The sequence below is a fragment of the Mastomys coucha genome, unplaced genomic scaffold (assembly GCF_008632895.1).
Source record: "Mastomys coucha isolate ucsf_1 unplaced genomic scaffold, UCSF_Mcou_1 pScaffold22, whole genome shotgun sequence".
NCBI classification, from domain to species: Eukaryota; Metazoa; Chordata; class Mammalia; order Rodentia; family Muridae; genus Mastomys; species Mastomys coucha.
The window spans coordinates 229,576,630-229,581,688 of NW_022196905.1; the positions used below are offsets into that span (position 1 = coordinate 229,576,630).

Sequence of the window (5,059 nt, forward strand, 5' to 3'; positions counted from 1 at the left end):
TTCTGAGTTTGAGGCCAGCCTGGATTACAGAGTGAGTTCCAGGACAGCCAGGGCTACACAGAGAAACCCTGTCTCGAAAAAAAAAATATTTATTTTATGTATATGAGTACACTGTCACTGTCTTCAGACACACCAGAAGAGGACATCAGATCCCATTACAGGTGGTTGTGAGCCACCATGTGGTTGCTGGGAATTGAACTCAGGACCTCTGGAAAAGCAGTCAGTGCTCTTAACCACTGAGACATCTCTCTAGTCCCTAGACCCCACTTCTTAAGATTCCACCCATCTCCCTGTAGCATCACCAGCAGGGGATCAAGCCTTCAATGCATGGGCCTTTGCAGGGCAGTTAAGAACTAACCCAACTCCTAATTGGTGCTTCCCTCTTTGCTCTTCAAACATAGTCAACAGAATCAGGCCAAACTTAACTTAAACTTGTTTTGCTGTAATTCCAAGTGCTTCCTATATATGTCCCTAATACTATATACCAGTGTGTGGTGGTTTGAGTATACCCAGCCCTGGCATAGGCACTATTTTGGAGGTGTGGCCTTGGAGTAGGTGTGTCACTGTGGGCATGTGCTCAACCTAGCTGCCTTGAAGCCAGTCTTCTCCTGTCTGCCTTCAGATGAAGATGTAGAATGCTCAGCTCTTTCCTGCACCATGCCTGTCTAGATGCTGCCATGCTCCGGCCATGATGATAATGGACTGAACCTCTGAACCTGTAAACCAGTCCCAATTAAATGTGTGATTGTCTTGGTCATGGTGTCAGTTCACAGCAATAAAACCCAAACTAAGACATAGTGGTTCTCAACCTTCCTAATGCTGTGACCCTTTAATACAGTTCCTCATGTTGTACTGACCTCCCCCCCCAAATTAATTTAATTGCTACTTCATAACTGTAATTGTGCCACTGTTACAAATTATAATGTAAATAGTTGTGTTTTCTGATGATCTTAGGTAACCTCTGTGAAAGGGGTCCAGACACACAGGTTAAGAACTGCTGCTCCTTCATGATTCTAGATAGAGTAGTTTCTGTATTCTTTTGGATAGGGTCTCAATATACAGCCCTAGCTGGGCTGGACCTCTTTATGTAGACCATACTGGTCTTAAAATCATAGAGCTCTGTGATTCTTTGCTTCCTGACTGATAGAATTAAAAGCAAGCACCACCATGCCTGGTGGGCGCCCATGCTCTCCCTTGACTACTCAGAGCACAGGACCTCTGTACTTGCTATGCTCTCTGCCAGGAAACTCCCTTTTCTGAATGGCTGTGAGACTCTCTTCAGATGACACACACAGAGGTCTTGGGATGCTCTGTCTGTACCCAGGCCTCCTTTTGCTCTGCCCACCTCTATTTCCACCCCATCCCCCTTTTGGAAGCTCATCTCAACCGTGGAGCAAATCCCATGTTCACTCACCTACCTTGTCTGTTTGCTACCTCCCAGACCTAAAGCTCTCTCCATGAATGTCAGAAGGCTTCTCTTGTCCAGAGCTGGTCCTAAGATCTGTAAGAACACACACACTGAATATTCAACAAGCACTTGAGGAAATGAACAAGTCACTCTCTTGTGTCACTCTGGGGAGTGGAGGTTACTGTCCCATGTGCTCTGTTGTGGAAGGACTCCTTTGAGTGGCTTCCCTGCCCTGCTCTCCCTGTGGCTCGTTTGCTTGCCATTCGGTACTTAGCACCTGCCAAGCGGTCCCTGGCTGTGCCCACATCTGTATTCCAGCATCTGCTCCATCTTCAGCATTGCAGTGTGGTGTCTCCTGAGCCAAACGTCAGGGAGGTGTACAGGCCAGCCAGGGGTTGGGTGGTCACAGTCCCAGCCTGAGGGGCACTTTGAGGTGTCAAGATTATAGCCCAGTGCCACCATATCTGGCTTGGTTTTGTTGTTTTTAAAGAATAGGTTTCTAAGCTTTAAACAACAGAAAATTTTAATACTTCTCAGCAAATAAGATGGGCTTTTTTGTTTTTGTTTTGTTTTCTGAGACAGATTTTCTCTGTGTAACTGTTCAGGCTGTCCTAGAAATTGTTCTGTAGACCAGGTTGGCCTCAAACTCAGAGATTCACCCACCCATGCCTCCCTCATGCTGGGACTAAAGGAGTGTGCCACCACTGCTTGGCTAGCAACTAAGGTTTTAATTAATGGCATCCTAAGAGTCACTGGTTTGTGACTTCCCTGTACTCTGCTGACCCCGCAGAAAGCTGCTGCCCCTGCCTGGGTTGTCTCTGGGATGGAATTTATCAAGAGTTGCTATGTTGCAGGAAAAATCTTATGTGTCATCGCTTTATAGCAATCCTAGTAAGTGAAGGCCCTTGTTTCCAGAGTTCAAGGTTGTCTTTTTATTTTTTTGTTTTGTTTTATTTTTTTGTTTTGTTGTTGTTGTTGTTGTTTTTCGAGACAGGGTTTTCCTGTGTAGCCCTGGTTGTCCTGGAACTCACTCTGTAGACCAGGCTGGCCTCGAACTCAGAAATCCTCCTGCCTCTGCCTCCCAAGTGCTGGGATTAAAGGCGTGAGCCACCACTGCTCGGCCAGGGTTGTCCTTTTCTAAGGAGCATGTGTCATGCATGGGCAGTCACATCTGTGGGAGGGAAGCCTTAGCCTGGTGCACTTGAGAGGAGTTAAACTAAGGGTATGAAGACTGAAGGCTGAGCAGTGGCGTGGGCCCTAGGCAGAGGCTGAAGAGGATGCAGTTTCTGTGGAGGTTTTTACTTACTGAGAACTGTGGAGCACCCGACATTGTCTCTTTCCTTGGTCTTCCTAGAGTATCGTTAGTAAAACTCCTCAGAGTTGATAGACTTTTATACCCATGGAGTTTGTTCTGTGGTAGCTTGATGGGAAAGGTGTCATCTGCCCGTGAGTCACTGTGGTAAACAGCCACAGGAGTGGGTAGTCAGTTTCTTCCTGCTCGGGGGCCCAGGGCCTCAGTTTCCCCCAGGTGCCTGTCTCATCACATGTTCCATTTTATAAACTCAAATTGGCACCAAGAAAGCATCTGTGCATTTAGAATTAAGGCCTTTTTAAAATACCAGCAACTAGCTGGGACTCAATCAAAAGCAGGGAGCAGGAGCAGCTTGGTGGTCTCTCTTCTCAATGTGTGTGTCTTGAAACCAGGGAGGACCCGTGTCAGGGCTGCAGGCCACTGAGGATTTTTCTGGCTTGGTAGGGACAAATGGAGAAGGGGTTGGGACTCTCGGACCCACTGTATCTAAGGGGGTAATGTAAGCACAGGTCTTTGTTTTCCCTTTGGGGCAGAATCTTGCTATGTAGCCCAGGCTGGCCTCAAACTCGGTCTTCTTGCCTTAGCTCCAGGGTGCTGAGTTTACAGCTGTGCCACCATGCCTAGCAAAACACTAGTACTTGTTATCCAAGGGCACCACTTTGGCTTCCAAAGACTTGCCTACAAATCTTAAAATGCACCAGACAGTGGCTGATGGGAATTCTCCTTTGGGTTGGCCTGTCTTTGGCTCCCTTGAACTGGACCTTTTGGGAGAGCAAAGAAATCCTAGGTATTCAGGGGTGACCTAGTGGGAAGAGTGTAGCCACGAAGCTGTGGTGTCTACAGCTTTGGCTGAGTCTCCTCTTGGGACAACCTTTCCCTGTGCTCCACGTTGGTCAGGACCCTGGAGGTTGCTATGGATGGTAAGCTTGTTTCCGCCTAGCCATTCTTGAGTAGAGCGGTTTCTGGGCTCCTTTTTTGCTCACATGCCTCCGTGCTGAGGAGGCAGGCCGGAAATCATCTCAGGGAACAAGCCCTGCTTTCCAGATACCTGTGCACGAAGAACATCTGCTCCTTTGTGAAGACCAAAGATTCCATGAACAGGTTCTTCACTGAGCCTTCTCCTCATACCCTGTCAGGTTCCTGACTCTCAACAGGGGTCCTTAGCTGCTCTCCCATCCCCATACCCAGTCATCCCAGGGCTTTGAGCTGTGGCACCCCAAAATCCCTCTGCAAAAGTACCCTACCTGGGAGCACAGGGTCCCCAACAGCCTCTGAGACTTTCAGCTCTTCCCAAGCATCAAGTAAACTCAAGTACAAGTGCTCAGTGGGCTCGGAGTTCAGCCCCAGGCTTCTTGGCCACCTGCATATCGCTCCCCTCAAAACACCCACTTGAGCGTCCAACCACAGTTAAGGTCGTGATAAAGAGCTAAAGCCCCATGCTTTCCTGAAAAAAAAAAATCACCGAGAGCCCCCTTTGATTTCTAGGGCCATGGAGACTTCTTGCTGCCCTTCCTGTCAGGCCTGCCCTTTGAACAAGCTCACTCCATAATTTAGAGTTTGAATCTCGTTTTAAATGGCAGTTAAAAATTGTGTGTGGCAGTTCACAATGAAATTTAGTTTGACAGCTTGGACATAAAACTAAAAATAAATGACTTCACATCCAAATAATAAGTAATAACAATGTTAGCCTGCATAAGAATAGCAGGGCTGGATTCAAATACAATATTAATTTTAGGGATATGAGTGACTAGGGAGAGTCAGAGGAAAGAAACAAATCCGTCACATAGCAACCGTCTCCTCTTATCCCCCAGGCAAGCGGCTGCCTTTCACCTCTATGGCTCGGCAATTACGTGGTGTAACGGAGGCAACGCAAATAAGCAGAAAGATTTTATTAAACCAAATGAGCAAATCATCTGCGTATTATTGCGATTTGATTGACACTGACAAGTGTCGAGCAGCCTCGGATGTGAATATGATAAAGAAGCCCGAAGAAAAGCTCTTGATAATGTTACTCTTGATAAAGTTGCCTGGCCACCCTCGCTCGGCAAATAAAGCGGAGGGGAGTAGAACGCATATTAATTCTCCCGGTTTGCAGCCCAGCGGAGGACGGGAGGGGAGAAAAGTTGCAATGGCTTCAGCGTGTGGCATTTTATATGAATACCAAAATTGCATTCATGATTCACACAGACTTTACGATAATATATTAATATTAAAACTAAAGGTCACCCCACATAACAGTTAAGCTGCCTGAGCTTCAACCTTTATATCAATAACTGACTCTGGGAAGTAAGGGAGAAATATTTGAATATCGAAAAAAAATTTTATTTTATTTTATTTTA

At 46.7% G+C, this 5,059-nt stretch overlaps 1 long non-coding RNA gene across 1 annotated transcript in view; it reads left to right on the forward strand.

Annotated features, from left to right (window-relative positions):
* The window catches only part of LOC116069851, a 7,719-nt gene extending 3,094 nt beyond the window's left edge, over positions 1 to 4,625 (forward strand). Inside the window, exon 3 of the long non-coding RNA XR_004110161.1 lies at positions 4,532 to 4,625. This is a non-coding gene — a long non-coding RNA (uncharacterized LOC116069851). The remainder of the gene's footprint in view (positions 1 to 4,531) is intronic.
* Positions 4,626 to 5,059: the final 434 nt, after the last annotated feature.